Consider the following 18,960-nt stretch of genomic DNA (forward strand, 5'->3'; position numbering starts at 1 on the left):
CCGGGAAGGTTTGAAAACAGCGGTGCCCTTGTGACTCCGGAAAAGATGGAACGGTTGCTATGGCGACGTAGAGCACACATCGGAAATAAATAAATAAGCAGCTCTGGCTGCAGCAGCCGCGCCCCCGCGGGACTCGAGCGCGGGGGAGGGGGCCCCTGCGGGCCCGGGTCCCCGCAGCCCGCGCGTCCCCGCCATTGGCAGAGCCGGAGGGGGGGTCACCCCCCCGGAGGGGGGGCGAATGGTACAGTCCTCCACCCGCGCCCTGGCCCGGCCCGCAGCAAGCAGGCGAGCTCGGATCCCCACGGCGCCGCCGCCGCCACCGCCGCCAGCGTAGTCCGAAGCAGAGTCAGGAGGCGGAGATGGAGGGAGTCAGCAGCCACCGGACCCTGTCCTACAGCCGCTGGAGCTACGACAGGTAGGGCGGGCGCCTGGAGGATGGGCATCGCAAGGACCCTCCGGGCGGCCCTGAGTGGGCGCTCTTCGAAGCTCGCACTTTTGCTGGAGAAGCCGGCCCTCGCGGGGTGAGAGCGGGTGTGATCGTCCAGACCACCGCCCCCCCAACCCCGCAATCAGGGTGCACTCGAACGCTTGAGTATCCGGGACGGTTGAACGGAGAGCCTCGGATATCCGAACCCGGAGCCAAGCGAGAGTGTCCTCACACCTGCGGGGCAGAACTGTCGGAGGAGGGCACCGGGGCAGTGGGACCCGCGAGTTGGCACTCACCTCCCACCCCTCCCCCACCCCACCCGGCTGCCCCGCGGGGGGCGATCCGCGCTGAAACAGCGCAAAAGAGCTTCCAGGGACTGCGGGTCGGGGCGGGCCCGCGATGCGTGGGGAGAGAAGGGGTGCCCCTCGAGTACGGGCCGCGCCCCCCTTGGCACTGCAGTCGCCGCCTGGGTCTGCGCCCCGCAGGGCCTCGGCGTGGACAGGGCTAGCCCAGGGCGGAGTGCCCCGGGTCACTGTCGGGGACCCGCTAGTCGCTGCCTGCTGGGCGGATAGAGGTGGCAGCCCGAGGCCGGCTGTTGGGGCCCCAGGAGAGGCACCCGCGCCCGCCGGGTTGCCAGGCTCAGTATCCTCCCCGTGGGGATGCAAAGCGGCTGCCGGCGTGGGCGGTTTGAAGCCGCGCTCCCCACGCACTCGTCCGGGAGGAAGGATCAGCCATCCTTCTGAAGAAATGAGAAAAATAAGCAACGGAATGAGTCGGTCATAAAGCAGAGTAGATTTATTCTGAGATTTGGTTCTTTCTACCTTTTTTGGTGTGTTAAATGTCACCCCTCTTTTTAATGAAGTCATGATGATGGTAAATGGATTTTTTATGTTGCTTTTGTTAAAGTTCATAACCCGTTGTCATTCTCCAGAAAGCTGAAGTTAATTGCTTTGATACGTGCCCCTTATCGGAGAAGGCAATGGCACCCCACTCCAGTACTCCTGCCTGGAAAATCCCAGGGACGGTGGAGCCTGATGGGCTGCCGTCTATGGGGTCGCACAGAGTCGGACACGACTGAAGCGACTTAGCAGCAGCAGCAGCAGTGGCCCTTATGGTGAGGCCTGGAAGAGAAACTTCAGTAGCCAGGCTGCTCTCATCTCCCTGAAGTCTTGCTTCCTGCCTTCCTCCTCTCTCTTCTGCTTAAAACCTTCCTGCATCTCTGACAGCCCTGTGTTCAAAGATTCAGAGGAACAGGTGTCCCTCCTGCCTCAGGCTAATTCCCCTGGCACCCCTCCTTCCCTCCCTCCTGGGTCTCACCTCCCACCGACCCCATCCATCTTCATCTTTCCCTCTTTACTGGTCCCCTCCGTTCAGCCTGTAAACCTCTTCAAACCTGTCTTGTCTCCCTCCGCAGGACAGGCGCACCTGGGTCGCCTCTCTCTTGGCTTTCATTGCCTCCTTTGAAAAGGATCGGTTTGATGCCGTTTCCTCATCCGCCCTTCATTGCACAGCCCTAGTAATCAGCCTGCAGTCTGCCTCACAATTCCAGTGAACTTGCTCTTTTGAAAAGCAGTGTTGTCTATAGAGAGGAACTCTAAAATGATTGAAATATTAACCTTAAAATAGCAAAACTTTCAGATCCCAAACCACACGTTCATTCACGTAATCAACAAACATGTATTGAGTGCAAACTAAGGGCTCTGGAGATAAGGATATAAAAAAGTACATTACTTCCTTCCCCAACTTAAGCTCACTGTCTAGATTCTCAGAGAAATAAAATGCATGTGCACGAAAAAGCATGATCCATCACCCTTTGCTGGGATTCTATCACTTGGATTCTCTTTTGTCCCTTTTCCTGTCCATTTGGCCTGAACTTCTTTCCCCGGCCAAATATCCCTTGGTGCCATGTGATTGTACCATAGTCTTCTGGAAAGCAAGCTCAAACTCCTGCTATATAATCTGTAACATTAACATGAGATTATTTGTAGCTTAATCTTCCTTAGCCCACTACCACCACGGTAGTAGGTTTTAGGTGGTGTTGTAGTGCCTATTGATTAATTCAACTGTTTAATTATTGTCTTTCTTCCTCGGATCTATTTGGCCTCTCAAATGACCTGAGATTTGTGTTAAAAAAAAAAGTTGATGTTACTGTCTGTTGTATAAGAAATTAATAAGATTATCTGTTTGATTTGGGGTAAAAAAAGAAAGAAAGAAATACACAGTAGCATTATGTGAAAGTGAAAGTGAGGTCGCTCAGTCGTGTCTGACTCTTTATGACCCACGGACTGTAGCCCACCAAGCTCCTCTGTCCATGGGATTCTCCAGGCAAGAATACTGGAGTGGGTTGCCATTTCCTTCTCCAGGGAGTAGCATTATACCAAAGGTCTAATACATATATGGGAGGAAGTATTTAAATTAAATTAATTCTATATAGTAACTAAACTTTTTTTCCCCCTGCATAAACAAACAAACAAAAGCAGCAAGTCTCTAGAATTACACAGCCTGAATTCAAAGTCTGACTCCACCTAGCTAAGCTTAAACACATTATTTTTCCTCTCTGAACTTGTTCCTTCATCTGTAAAATGGAAAAATATCATACACTAGATGGATTAATAAATATAAAGGCCTTAGCATTCTGCCTGGTACATAGTAAAAAGTGGAACCTATTGCTGGGAACCCCCTGTAGCTCAAATGGTAAAGAATCTGCCTGCAGTATAGGAGACCCAGGTTTGATCTGTGGGTCAGGAAGATCCCCTGGAGAAGGAGATGGCAACCCACTCCAGTATTCTTGCCTGGAGAATCCCATGGACAGAGGAGCCTGTTGGTGTACATCCCAGGGAGTCGCCAAGAGTCGGACACGACTAAGCAACTTTCATTGCTGTTTTATTAATAAATATTGTAAACGTCTCCTGTGGGCTTCCCAGGTGGCGCTAGTGGTAAAGAACCCGCCTGCCAGTGCAGGAGACAGATGCAGGTTCAATCCCTGGTCGCAATGAGTTGGACATGAATGAAGCGACTGAGCACGCTTGTATTGTAAATGTCTCTTGGGATCCCTGGTTTTCCACAGAAACTATTTGAAAATCATTATTCTCCTTTATAAGCCCCCCACATTAAGATATTTCCAGGAATTCTATCCTCAGAACTCTTTTCTTCTCACTCTGACAACCTTGACACCTGGGGAGCTGTGTGAAGAAAAACAGGTTCCCAGGCCCTTTTCCAAAGAAACTGAATCTGAACGTCCAAGTATGGGCCCTTGGAATCAATACTTGGGTAAACCTTCCCAGATGATTCTGGTACAGCTGAAACCACTGATGTATACCACCCATTTCCATTTTCTAGTTACTACTTAGTTTTCAAAACATAAGAATTGAATTATTCAAAAAAGTTATGCAGTCCTCAAAAAAACTGTTAAAAAGATTACACAATCAACAAACGCAGATAGTGCATAGATATTAAAAGTGAAGTTCAGTGATTCTGTAGCCCCCCACCCCCAACTCCTAGAAGAAAACCACTGCTAACAGTTTAACCCTCACTTTCCAACCCTGTTCTAGCCTCTGTCCCCACCATATCTTTGAACCTGGGAAGGTACTCTCCATCACATTCCCATTGAAGTTGACCTCTGTGCTGTGTGTAACCTATTCATATAAGCTATTTTCCCCTTTGCTTCTTCTTTTTTGTTTGTTTGGTTTTGTTTTTGGATTTTTTTTTTTTTACCATGTCCATGCAGCTTGCTGTATCTTAGTTCTCTGACCAGGGATTAAACCTGGGTCCACAACTGGGGAAGTGCTGAGCCCTAACCTTACTGGGCCACCAGGGAATTCCCTCCCCTTGGCTTCTGAGGCCATTTATGTATCAGTTATCCATTGCTGTGTAACATATCACTCCTAAACTTAATGGCTTAGAATAATAACTGTTTGAGTTAGCTCAAGATTTTGCGAATCAGCAGTTTGGGCTTTGCAGTTGGGTAGTTTTTGTGGTCTGGGCCAAACTCAGCTTTTTTTGGCTACACTGGCTCACATGTTTGGTGCCTCAGCTGTTAAGGCTAGTCCATCTGGGGCCTCTCTCCTTCAAGCAGGCTAACTCAGGTTTCCTTACATACTACTAGAAGGGTTCCCAGTGAGAGAGAAGAAGCTGTAAGGTCTCTTGGGCCTAGGTTTAGAACTTGTACAGCATCACTTTGCCACACAGTTACTCGCCGAAATAAATCAAAGGGTAGAGAAGTAAGCCTCACCTCTTGAAGGGAGGAGCTGCAAAGAATTCATGGCCATTTGTTACAATATGCTACCTACATTTTAAAAATTGTTGCCTCCTCTTGTTTCCCACCTTCTAAATGTGAGCACACACCAAAACTCTTTCCCCTTTTCCATTCTGTTCCATTCCATTCTATTCTCAGTTATCAGCTCAATGCTTTTAACATAGAAATCCATATCTTCAACCCCAATTTTTTAATAAGAGTTTTTAAAAGATAAATTTTTTTGTTGCACTAGGTCTTTCGTTGCTGTGTAAGGGCTTTCTCTAGTTGCTGCAAGTGGGGATTACTCACTAGTCGAGGTGCATAGGCTTCTCATTGCCATGGCTTCTCTTGTTGCAGAGCACAGATTCTAGGGTGTGGGCTCTAGAGCGCAGGTTTAGTAGCCGTGGCATACAGGCTCTGTTGCCTCACAGCATGTGGAATCTTCGCAGACCAGGGATCTAATCTTTGTTTCCTGCATTGGCAGGCAGATTCTTAACCTCTGGACCACCAAGGAATTCCTCAACCCCAGTCTTTTTGTTGAGCCTAGCCCTACATCTCTACATCTCATAACTAACTCAAGATGTTCAAAATCAAACCCTTCCCTGATAAATCTATATTCTCTATTTAGATTCCCTGATAATCAAATGAACAACTCAAGACTTTGACACTGACCTTGAACTTTCCAAGTCTAGTCATTTCATCTGTCTGTCCTTATCTCTACAACTGATTTATAGGAACATAAAATGAGACGATATATCCAAAATAACTGGCACAAAGTATCATTAACTCCATGTGTTTTCAACAACTTGGCACTTGGCTAACTACCTTGTATCTATTGAGGCTCCAGTCATTATCCCTAGAGCTTTCAATGCCCATGTCAATGACTAAACGTACTCCTTCCAATTTCCAGATCTTCCTATTCTAGAGGCTTCTCTTCAGTTATTTACAGGATACATTCCTAGATGTTAATACCTGGAATTGCTTGACTTCTACTATCATACACATGATCATCCCATCCTCTAGGATGATACTATAGTGTCCTTTAGTGCCTCATTTCTGCATAATCTCTGCAGCCCTTTCCTGGCCTTTCTTCTTAGCTTCCCAGCCAGGACCACATACGAGGTCATTTGAATCACTCACTCCCAGCACTTGGTATTTCCTCAAACATGCTCACCACTACCCTAGCCCTGTCTGGATCTCTACCCTCTTTCTTATGGTGGCGCCAGAACCCTATCACATAAACTACACAGCTCTGCAGGTTGTCCTCACTTTCATGGTCTTCACCGCAGCTTGTCTATCTCCATCACCTCTCAATCTTTTCATTTCTTCTGGGTTGCCTTCACTCTCATTTCCCACAATGGCTTTTCCAAAGCATCGTACTCAAGACTCCTCTCACTTGACCCTTTCTCCAGGTCCCCAGACTCTAAGAAAATGATATTGCCTTTGAGAAAAATCAGTCACATCCAGTTTGATCTTCTGTAACTTCCTGTCTCCACATCACTTCTCCTGCACATCAGTCACTCCCTTGTGGGGACTTTTTCATTGTTTCCACATCTTTCTGTTAGAAACCATTCCATGATAAACATCCTTGTATAACACTTTTTTAAACTTTATTTTTATTTTATATCTTTAAAAATATTCATTGATTTATTTATTTGGCTGTGCCCAGTCTTAGTTGCAGGAGAAGGCAATGGCACCCCACTCCAGTACTCTTGCCTGGAAAATCCCTTTGACGGAGGAGCCTGGTAGGCTGAAGTCCATGGGGTCGCTAAGAGTCGGACACGACAGAGCGACTTGACTTTCCCTTTTCACTTTCATGCATTGGAGAAGGAAATGGCAACCCACTCCAGTGTTCTTGCCTGGAGAATCCCAGGGACGGGGAAGCCTGGTGGGCTGCCGTCTATGGGGTCACACAGAATCGGACATGACTGAAGTGACTTAGCAGCAGCAGCAGCAATCTTAGTTGCAGTACGTGGGGTCTTTGATCTTCCTCATGGCATGTGGGATCTTCAGTTGCAGTGTGCAAACTCTTAGTTGTGGCAAATGGGATCTAATTCCCTGACCAGGGATTGAACCCAGGCCGCTTGCACTGGAAATGTGGAGTCTTAGCCACTGGACCACCAGGAAAGTCCCAGATAACATTTTTTTTCTCATGATTGATTATTTGATTAGAAGAGGGATTGTTAGTTTCAGATTTTGGGATTGTTGACAGATTTTTCTCCAAAAGGAGTGAATTGATTTGTATTCTCATATTTAGTCACTTTACCGACATGGTTGTATGATTATCTATTTGATAGATAATAGTCTATCAAATATTTGACCTCCCAGACTCTGAGACTATGTAGTATAATTGTTCAGAACTTGGATTTTGGAGCCAAAGTGACCTGACCTAGAAGCCCAGCTCCCTCAATTGTTGGTTATGTAACTTTAGAGCAGTGACAACTTCTAGCTACAAAAAAAGATAATAATAATTGTACCTGCCTCTTGAGTAGGTCCATTCATTTAATATGTATTTATTGAGCATCTTCTAAATGCCAGACAATATTTTAGCCATGCGAAACAGAGCAGTGGACAAAACAAAGTGCTTGGTCCCAGAGTTCTTACTGTCTAGTGAGGGGAGATAGACATAGACCAAACTATTATATATATATGCTGCTGCTGCTAAGTTGCTTCCGTCGTGTCCAACTCTGTACGACCCCATGGACTGCAGCCCACCAGGCTTCTCCGTCCATGGGATTCTCCAGGCAAGAACATTGGAGTGGGTTGCCATTTCCTTCTCCAATGCATGAAAGTGGAAAGTGAAAGTGAAGTCGCTCAGTCGTGTCCGACTCTTAGCGACCCCATGGACTGCAGCCTACCAGGCTTCTCCACCCATGGGATTTTCCGGGCAACAGTACTGGAGTGGGGTGCCATTGCCTTCTCCATATATATATATATATATATATAATTGTAATTATATATAATAGTTTGGTCTATGTTTATATTTATATATATATATGTATGTATCAGTGCTAAGTGAAACATTATCTGGTTAGTGTACAGAAGAAAAGTAAAGCAGTATAAGGACAGAGTCTGACTACACGGGGGCTGGGGTGGTTGTGAGTATGCTGCACTATATAGTGTGGTCAGGGCAACTCTTGCTGATAAGGTGATGTTTCAGCAGAGACCTGAAAAGAGCCAGAGAGTGAATCGTGTGGCTAATGGGAAGAATGTTCCATGGAAGAGGAATAGCGAGTAAAAAGGTCCTGCAGTAAGAATGAGCCCAGTGTCTATTTGGGAACAGCACAGAGGCAAGTGTTTCCTTGTGCCTCTTTATAATGTGCTCTGTGCTCAGTCACTTCAGTCGTGTTTGACTCTTTGCAACCCCATGGACTATAGTCTACCAGACTCCTCTGTCCATGGGATTCTCCAGGCAAGAATACTGGAGTGGGTTGCCATGCCCTCCCCCAGGGGATCTTCCCTACCGATCTTCCCTACCCAGGGATCAAACCTGCATCACTGACATCTCCTGCATTGACCAGCAGGTTCTTTACCACTGGCCCCACCTGGGAAGCCCACCTGGGAATGCTTACTTCCAACTCCCCCTCCACCACCAAGTCCTACTCTCCCCATCCTCAGGAAACTACTGGTCTGATTTCTTTGCCTTTTGTAGAATTTTGTAGAATGGGACTCATTCAGTATGTATTCTTTTTTGGTCTGGTTTCTTCCATGCAGCATAGTTACTCTGATATTCTTCCATGTTTTACATGGATCTGTAGTTGATTTTTTTTGTTGCTGAGTAATATTCCATTATATGTAGATGTCATAGTTTGTTAATCCGTTATCTGATCGTTAACACTTGGGTTATTTCCACTTTTTGGCTATTACAACTAAAGCTTTGTGACTATAGAAGTCTTTGTGTGGACATGTGTTTTTATTTCTCAGCGGTAAACACACCTAGAAACAGACTGGTTGGATCATATGGGAGGTGTACGTTTAACTTTTTAAGAAACTGTGCAACTTTTCCAAAGTGGTTGTAGCATTTTACATTCCCACAAGCGGAGTCCCAACTCTTCCACATCCTTTCACAAACTTTATAAGGTCAGTCTCTTTCATTTTAGCCATTCTAGTAGATATGTAGTAGTATCTCATTGTGATTTTTAATTTGCATTTATTTACTGAGCACCTTTTCATGTGCTTATTTGCCATCTATATATCTCCTTTGGGGTCCCATTTTTTAAATTGGGTTCTTCCTTATTGTTGAATTTTGAGAGTTCTTTGCATATCCTGGATACATTCCTTTATCAGATATATGACTTGCATATATTTTCTCCAAGTCTATGGCTTTTTTTTTTTCATTCTCTTATGTATTTTGAAGAGCAGAAGTTTTCACTTTCAATGCTGTCCAATTTATCACTTTCTGCTGTTGTGGATTGTGCTTCTGGAGTCATATCTAAAAAAATCATTGCCTAACTCAAGGTGACAAAGGTTCTCTCCTAAGAGTTTTCTGGTTTTAGGTTTAACATTTTTGCATCTGTGCTCCATTTTTAGTTAACTTTTGTATATGGTATGAAGTTCATTTTTTTAAATGAATATTCAATTGTTCCAGCACCATTTGTTGGAAGGACTACTTTTTTCTCCTTTATCATGTGCCTATATATTTATTTCTGTATTCTCTGTTCTGTTGATCTTGTCTGTCTTTTAAACAAATTATTTATTTACTGAGTGAGTTATTTTTTTGGCTGTTCTGGGTCTTTGTTGCTAATGGGCTTTCCTTTACTCGCGGTGAGTGGGGGCTACTCTCTAGTTGCAGTGTGTGGGCTTCTCACTGGGGTGGCTTCTCCTGTGGAGCACAGACTGGAGGACCTACAGGCTTCAGTAGCTGCAGTGCGTGGGCTCAGTAGTTGTCACTCCCAGATTCTACAGCATAGGCTCAATAGTTGCGGCACAGGGACCTAGCTGCTCGGCATCGTGTGGGACCTTCCCTGAGCAGGGATCGAACACGTGTCTCCTGCATCGCCAGGTGGATTCTTTACCACTGAGCCACCAGGGAAGCCTGGTCTTGTATTTATTGACACCAATACCACACTGTCTTAATTACTATAGCTTTATGAGCCTTGAAATCAGGTCGTTTATGACCTTCAACTTGGTTCTTTTTTTTTTCTTTTTTCAAACCACAGTACTCATCTATTACTCCACAATTGTGAAGATTTCTTTCCAGTTATTACAGTGTTTGTGGTCCTGCCTGGGGCCCATCCCCAACCCAGAATCAAGCTACACAACAGATACAATCTGGTGGTTTCTTGAAGAGTGTGGAGTCAGAACCATGTGAGAAGGATGATTTGGAGAGGGCCTTTCATCGAAGCCCTTGAGATACCAGGAAGTTCTCTTTCAAGGTTTTGGCTATTCTGGGTCCTTTTTTAAAACTTCACATTAATTTTACAATGAGATATTCAAGTTCTACAATAGCAAAACAAAAGCCTACTGGGATTTTGTTGAGGACTGTAGATCAATTTGAGCTTCCCAGGCGGCACTAGTGGTAAAGAACCTGCTTGCCAGTGCAGGAGACATAAGGGATGAGGCTTTGAACCCTGGGTCGGGAAGATCCCCCAGAGGAGGGCCTGGCAACCCACTCCAGTGTTCTTGCCTGGAGAATCCCTTGGACAGAGGAGCCTGGGGGGCTACAGTCCATAGGGTCGCACAGTTGGACACCACTGAAGCAACTGAGCACACACACAAATATATGTAAATGCATAAAATTAGCCATTTTGGTGATTCCTAAGTGTATAAATCAGTAGCATCAATTACAGTCACAATTTTGTATAACCATTACCACTGTAGATTTCTGAAACTGTTCATCACCCCCAAACAAAAACTTTGTGCTCATTAACAAATAAATCCTCATTACCCTCTTCTCCCAGCACCTCTAACTTACTTTCTGTCTCTATCAATTTGTCTATTGTAGATATTGTATATAAGAGGAATCATACAATATTTTTTCTTTTGTCTCTGGCTTAGTTCACTTAGGATAATGTTTTCAAGGTTCATCTATGTTGTAGCATGTATGAGATTTCATTTCTTTTTTTTTTTTAAACAAAATTTTTTTTTAAAGTATTTATTTGGCTGTGCCTGGTCTCAGTTGCAGTATGCAGGATCTTTAGTTGCAGCGTGTGGGATCTAGCTCCCCAGCTGGGCATTAAACCCAGACCCCCCGCGTTGAGTGTGTGGAGTCCTAGCCACAGAACCACCAGGGAAATCCCTTCATTCCTTTTGTGGTGGAACAGCATTCCATTATATGGATATACTGCATTTTATTTATCTGTTAATCTGTTGATGAACACTTGGGCTGTTTCCACCTTTTGGTTACTGTGAAAATGCTGCTGTGAACATTGGTGTGCAACGTTTTGCTCTAGTCTCTGTTTTCAGTTCCCTTGAATATATACCTAGGAGTGGGGGTTTCCCAGGTGGCGCTAGTGGTAAAGAACCCACCTGCCAATGCAGGAGACATAAGAGATGCAGGTTCGATCCCAGGGTCAGGAAGATCCTTGGAGAAGGGCATGGTAACCCACTCCAGTATTCTTGCCTGGAGAATTCCATGGACAGAAGAGCCTAGTGGGCCACAGTCCATAGGGTTGCAACAAGTCGGACGCGACTGAGCAGCTAAGCACAGCACAAGGTGTACAACATGATGTTTGATATACGCTTATACTGTGAAATGGTGACCACAATCAAGCTAATTAACATTACCTGTCGCCGTGCACCTCACATAGTTACCATTTTCTTTTCTTTCTCTTTTTTTGTGGTGAGAGCACTTAAGATATATAAGTGATATATATATCACTTATATATAAGTGATACAATACAGTATTTTTCTTTCTATGCTGGCTTACTTCAGTTAGCCTAATGTCTTCCAGATTTATCCATGTTGTCCCAAATGGCAGAATTTCCTTCTTTTTAAAGACCAAATATTATTCCCTTATAGCTATAGATATAGATATAAAATCTCACATTGTTAGCCATGTATTGGTCCACAGACATTTAAATTGTTTCCATATCTTGGCTAATGTGAATGATGCTGCAATGAACATGGGGGTGGAGATATCCCTTTGAGATCCAGATTTCATTTTTTTTCTGGATATACTCTAAAGTTAGATTGCTAGATCATATGATAGTTCTATTTCAAATTTTTTTGAGGAATTTCCATTCTGTTTTCCACAATGGCTATACCAATTTATATTACCATCAACAGTGTACAAATGTTTACTTTTTTTATAATGTTCTTTGAAGCACAACAGATTTTAACTTGGACAGTTAAATGTATCCCTTTTTATTTTGTTTATGCTTTAGATGTCTTATTTATAAATCCATTGCCAAATCCAAGGTCATTAAGATTTACCACTGATTCCTTCTAAGTGTTTTGTGGCTTTAGAGCTTATACGTAGGTCACGGATTTATTTTGAGTTACTTTTTGTATATGATGTGAGGTGGGAGTGCAACCTCATTTCTTTTGGAAATCCAGTTGTTCTAGCACATCTGTTAAAGAGACTATTCTTTCCCCATTGAATGGACTTAGCACTCTTGTGAAAAATCAATTGACCATATCTCAGTTTTGAAAATTAAAAAAAATCGATTGACCGTAGATATATGGATTTATTTCTGGATGCTCAATTCTATTCCATTGGTCTATATGTCTATCCTTATGCCTGTACCTCACTGTTTTGATTACTGCAGCTTTGTTACAAGTTTTGAACGGGAGACAAGGGAAAGGAAGCAAGACATGACCTGTACTAAACATTTTAGGAAGAGCTGTGACTCCCAAGGGACTGGCTCACTGAGATGGTACAAAAGGGGCAGAAATTGAGCTTTGGTATTAGACAGACCTGGTTCAAGTCGCAGCTCCACCTCTTGCTGCTGCTGCTGCTGCTGCTAAGTTGCTTCAGTCGTGTCCGACCCTGTGCGACCCCGTAGACGGCAGCCCACCAGGCTCCCCCGTCCCTGGGATTCTCCAGGCAAGAACACTGGAGTGGGTTGCCATTTCCTTCTCCAATGCATGAAAGTGAAAAGGGAAAGTGAAGTCGCTCAGTCGTGTCCGACTCTTAGCGACCCCATGGACTGCAGCTTACCAGGCTCCTCCGTCCATGGGATTTTCCAGGCAAGAGTACTGGAGTGGGGTGCCATTGCCTTTTATGTAAATGGAGCACAGTAAGGGAAAATCCTTCTTGTTTTGGTTGATTATAAAAAATCACACTGCCACTTGTGAAAATAAAAGAAACAAAGGTTGAACAGTTTAGAAGTGTATCAAGTAGATATTTAATCTTCTTTAGTCTTAGTTTGGGAGAAGGCAGTGGCAGCCCACTCCGGTACTCTTGCCTGGGAAATCCCTTTGATGGAGGAGCCTGGTAGACTACAGTCCATGGGGTTAAGAAGAGTCAGACACGACTGAGCAACTTCACTTTCACTTTTAACTTTCCTACACTGGAGAAGGAAATGGCAACCCACCTCAGTATTCTTGCCTGGAGAATCCCACAGACAGGAGCCTGGTGGGCTGCTGTCTGTGGGGTCACAGAGTCGGACACGACTGACGTGACATAGCAGCAGCAGCAGCAGCAGTCTCAGTATCCCCATCTGTAAAATGGGGTGATGATTTTCTTATAGTGAAGGAAGGGTCTTGTGAAAATTGGCTGAGATAATGCTTGTGTACCCTTTCAGGTGGGCTGTGGATTAGCAGAAATAGACCACACACATATCCATTATAGGATTAGAGAGAATGAATTTCCTAACTTAATTGGCCTGGAGATTGTTGGTGACAAGGGACCACACTGGCTGGGGTCTTCACAGCATATTTTGCTCTTTGGTTGCCACACAGGGCATGAAGCTTCTGGTGATACTCTGCCCAGGTAGGTTTCTGTCAACTTGAGAAAGCAGCCAAATTCTTATAAAAATAGCCTTTTTGTATTTAAGGCTTACATTACCATGCCGAGAGAACGTGACACTAACAAAATATGTGCTTCTGTTTTCAAAAAGTAGGCCCTCCTGTCACAGGGAAAAAAATTAGTCTCTCCCTGTTCTTGAATCTAGCTTGATGTCAGCAAAACCACATACTTTTGGTGGGGAGGGGGTGGGAATAGGGGGGGGGGGGGGCAGCCAGAACCACATCTAGATGTTCCTGAACTTTGGCTTTTTCCTCACAGTGTTCGGATCACTTGCACAGTACCTGTGGGACCTTGGAAAAGCTCCTTAACTGCTGTGAGCCTCCATTTCCTTATCTTTAAAATGGACATAATAGTACTCATCTCATAGCATTGTTGTGAGGGTTAAATGAATTAATATGTGGAGGCTTAATAAGTGCCGAGTGCTTGGGACAGTGCCTGGCACATAGCAAGTGCTATTTAAGTGTTAGCTGTTGTCATTATGAACTGGCATGTAGCAGGACTAATATAAGGAGTATTCTGTCCAATGGAATCTGAAAGTTGGGCCATTTCTAGGCACAGGGACAGGTGTGGTGACCCAGGCAGGAGCAGCTCTGTGAGGAGAGTGGGCAGGAAAGGGAGGAGGCAGAGAAGGGTCAGGAGTACATGGAGGGAGGTAGTCCAGGGGTTACAGAGGCTAATGAAGACCCAGTGGGCACCACTTGAGACCAAGTGGATAAGAGGGCACAGCTGTAGGAACTCCGACCCAGGGGCAGATGGACTTGAGAGTAAAGAACCTTATCCAGTGCCTGAGGTGTGGGTGACAAGGTTCATCTTCCCCAAGAAGGACTGGGGCTAGGCCTCATCACTGGGCCTCAGTGGAGAATCTACAAGTACATCAGGACATGGAAACAGACCCCTCTTTGAGGACTTGGACCCATGCCATCACTGTTGAGAGACCACTGTGGAGCGATCTGTAAGGATGAGTCAGTTAAGCCCAATCCCCAGTGCTGGTGGGCCAGAATAAGCAGAGAAGCTAGAAGGGACTGGGGAACAGGGCAGACCAGGCCTGGGGGCTGATCACTGTAGCTTGTGAGTTCATCGGCAGCTTATTCCAAAATAAGGATGGGATCCTTCTGCTGTCTATACATGGTTTTATGACGTGTTGCACAGAGCACTGTTAAGGGAGTCAGGAGTCTAGGATTTGAGTCCACTCCATTCGTTCCCATTCTGTTTCTGGGCTAGTCCCTTGGTTCTCTGGGCCTATTTCCCCTGTAGTAGAAGGAGGTGGACTGGTTACTGAAGCACTCATAGTTCTGGTGTTCTGTGAGTACATGGCCTACAGCCTCAGTGTGTGCTCTGTGATTGGGAAGGCTGGGGTGGAGAGAGGAGGAGGGGGGTGCTGGGATTGTGACCCTGGCCATGGCAGCGCCAGCTTAGGGGTTGCTGGGCAGGGGAGGCTGCAGTGGCCGCCAGAGGTAGGTGATTGAAGACCTGCCTTGTTCCAGAGCTTTTAGCATATAGCTTCTTCTTCTTCTTCTTTTTAAGATGAATTTGTAGCTGTACAAGATCTAGAGAGCTGGACTGGGTGAGTCAAAGGCGAGAGATGGTCCAGGGGTCAGTGGAGGAGAGCTCTGAAGGAGGGTGGTGAGTATGGGATGGTCTGTCTCCCATATAGCTGGAATGATTGAGGCTCAGGGTGATTAGGGGGTGGGGAGAAAAGTCAGTCATGGCTGTGGACAAGGACTTCTTGAGGACTTTAGGACTTACTCCCACTCGGGTTTGAAGTCATCAGTCACTGGGGTTTCCCAGGTAGGGTTACTGGATGTATTTCTATTTAGTGTGTGCTCAGTCGCTCTGCAACCCCAAGGACTACAGCCTTCCAGTCTCCTCTCTCCATGAAATTTCCTTGGCAAGAACACTAGAGTGGGTTGCCAATTTCCTCCTCCAAGGGATCTTCCCGACCCAGGGATCCAACCCGGGTCTCCTGCATCAGCAGGCAGATTCTTTACTGCTGAGCTACCAGGGAAGCCCTAATATCATTGGATGCATTTAAGTGAAAGCAGAAAGACCCTGAAACAGATATATCTGTGACCAGAGGAGGAAGGAAGGGCCTGCTATGCCCACAGTTTGGAGGACAATTGCCAAGCTGGGGCCCCTGGGATAATTCCTTTATCCTGCCAAAATTGGTGGTTTGTCAATAGATAAATGTCAGCTGAGCCTGGGTCCCCTCTGGGAGATTCTGGTCCAGCATGTGCCTGGCTGAGATGCCCATCTGTGCCCTCCATCCTGAGCCAGGTGTGTGTTCCCCGTCAGCACCCCTCTGAGGTCTCAGACAGATGATCTGGTCTTCTAATGTGAATATGAACAAAAGAAACCCTGCGTGTGTGTGTATGTGTGCATGTGCATGGGTCTGTCGGCTGTGGGGAGCCAGCAGGCTTTAGGGGACAACCTGCCCTTGCTGTTGCCATGGAGGCAGACTTCTGCAGGTGAACCGGGCCAGACCCAAATGGAAGGCAGCGTTAGAATGAGGTGCAGAGTTCAGGTCAGGCAACCTTTGAAATCAGGGAGGGCCTGCAGAAGGGTAATGGGGATCTAGGATTATCTTCTGACCAGCTCCCCCACCTCAGCAAAGACTTCATCCCAGCCTGGCTGTGCCTCCTCCGTGCCCTCTCTGGCACTGCAGACCAACTAACCATCAGGCCAGGAAGGCACAGGGCACAGAGAGGGCACCGCCCTCCTGTCGGCCCCTCCCTCCAGTCTGGTTGGCCCTGGGTGGGAGGTTCTGGGTGGGGTCCTCTCCTCTCCAACACCAAGTGGCAGAGAGTAGATGAAGTGATGGGTTGGGCTCCACTGGGAGAAGGCTTCTGTCAGCGTGTTTCCCTGCATGTGCAACTGAGTGTGTGCGCCAGTAGGAGTGTATCTGGGGCGTGTGCCTGTTGTGCTGGGGAGTGTGTGCACCATGGTACCTGTTGATGAGTTTGTACGTCTTTGCAGGGAAGAATGTGTCACCACCAAGAGTGGCTCTCCCTGGATGTGAATGGAAGTAGTGTGCTGGAGAGGACTGATTCTGTGTGGGATTGGCCAGCTTCCTCCCGGTCTTCCCCCTCCCTCCCACCATCTTTTGCTCCTGCCTCTGGTAGGGACGATTGGGAAGTGGAGGGAAGACGATTCCATCGCCCTTTGTCTTGGCCCAAGACTAGGCATGGTTGGGCCAGGAGCCTGCTCTGACACTGCCTTGCCGGGCACTTTCTGCGGGGCTGGTGGGCTGTAGAAGCGCCCGCCTGACCCACCGAGCCACTACCCTCCCCGACTCCCCGCCCCAGGTGCCCGCTTAGATCAAGGTGCAGGTGTGATCGTGGGCAGTGAGGGGGGGCGGACCCACCACCCCAGGCCCCGCCCATCCCAAAGGAGTCGGAGCCGGAACCCTGTGTCCTCCACGCCTCAAGGGGCTCTGGGCAGTCCGTGGCCGCATCAATGTTGGATGAGCCAGCGCTGCCTCAGAGCGGCCTTGATACCATCTTGCTGGGTCTCACTTTTAGTGTAACTGGAGCGCCCAGGGCCCTGCCCGAGCCGGTGACTCGCGAACTTCTCTAGACGCCACCTGCGGCGATACCGGGGCCGGGGTAGGGAGGCTGGCGCAGACTCTGGTGCTGTGTCCCGGGACGGGGACCGGGTGGGGTCCCGCCCGGCCCGCGCTCGCGGAGCTGGAGTCGGTTCCAGCCTGGCCGCTTCTAGGCCCGTGGGGCCCGGTGCTGGGTTACCCGTCCTCCCCGCTCAGGCCACCTCGCCCTCCCTGGGGTGTCATCTGTCCGGCGGCGGCTGCGTGTCCTTGGGCCAGTTCAGTCCCCTCCCCCCGCCTGGCTTTGGGGGTTTCCTGCTCAGGAAGGGGCTGGAGGGGCATCAGCTAGAGGGAGAGAGATCCCCCTGGGGAAGGTGGGGGAGTAGCTGCCGCTACTGAGAGCCTCTCCCTCCAGGTGAGTGTCGAGTGCTTGGGTGGACGGGAGAGGAGGGCAGGACTGAGATCTGGGGGTCCTGGTTGTCTAAGCGTCTCACCACCCTGACCTTCTCTACTCCAGCCCCTGCATCTTAACCCTGTGACCACCCCGGCCTCCCCCTAGGTGGCAGGGGCACAGCGAACTGATAGTCCATTGAGCATGTGTACTTGCTGGCAGCCTTGGCGATGCGATTATTCCTGGGCCAAGTCCTGGGTGGTGGAGAGTGGACAGCCTCTCTGGTGGGCAGCAAGTTTTGACTGGTGTGCAAACTATGGACAGCGGGCTGGCAGCCTGTTTTTGTAAATAGTATGATGGAGCCCAGGGATGCCTGTTTGTTTACATATTAGCTGTGGCTGCTTTCAGTTACAACCTCAGAGTTGCACACAGTTCGGCTTGCAAGCCTAAAGTACGTACTATCTGGCCCTTTAAGAGAAGCTTTACCTCTCTGAGCTGTCCCCCAGGGCAGGCTGTCCTTCACTCTACACAGCTGTCTTCCTCTCCCCCTACATTTGCATCGACACACATCCGGCTCACCCCTGGCTGAGTGCTCTGCACACCTGGGAACTTTACTGTGGGGATCATTCACCTCATGTCTCCTCACTACTTCTTTCTCTGGCAAGAGAGGAAAATGACGGGGGGCAACAGGCATTCCAGAGTCAATAGGATGTTTAAGAGCTGAGGGCTGAGTGCCTGCAGCACCTGTGTCTGACCCCAAGCAGAAAGTGAGCCCTTCCTAGGCCCCAGGAACGAGGCAAGTTAGCTGATGGTAGCACAGCGTCTCAGGGCCCCCGTGTCTATCACAGCAGCCAGTTCTGGGGTGGGGGCTTCCTGTCACCTCTCCCTGTGGGCCAGGCTAGGAGCAGGTGACAGACTGAGGTCCCAGCGGTGCAGTGGGGAGACACTACTGAGTGAGCAGGTAATTGGCACAAGTAAGCCCTGGAAGGAGTCGGGAAGCTCCAGAGAAAAGGCTCCTCCCCTGCCTGCTACCCTGTGGCAGACCTGGGGCCCCTGTGCCCTCTTTTCTCTAAGCCTTGAGTCTTCAAAAACAAAACTAAGCCTTTTCCCTTGGTTCTCCTTTGCACAATTGAGTTCAGGGGTCTGTTTAAGGGAAAGGACAGGAGCAGAGAGAAAACGCCAGGGCCTGAAAACAGAGCTGCAGTCCTGCTGCACTGCCACTAGGTGGCACCCTTGAGGTACTGGCTCCCTCTGGGGAGGGCCCTGTATGTTCTGCCACTTGCCTTCTGTTCACCCTCCAGCTCTGGCCTCAAAGACTGTGACTATTCAGACTATTCACACGCACTCTGAATCCCACTAGGCCTGACCAGCTTTATCTGCCCCCTGAGGCAGCGTATCAGCACCTCCAGACTTTGTTCAGTTCAGTTCAGTCGCTCAGTCGTGTCTGACTCTTTGCGA

Source organism: Bubalus bubalis, chromosome 16 (genome assembly GCF_019923935.1).
Source record: "Bubalus bubalis isolate 160015118507 breed Murrah chromosome 16, NDDB_SH_1, whole genome shotgun sequence".
In the NCBI taxonomy this organism is placed as follows: domain Eukaryota; kingdom Metazoa; phylum Chordata; class Mammalia; order Artiodactyla; family Bovidae; genus Bubalus; species Bubalus bubalis.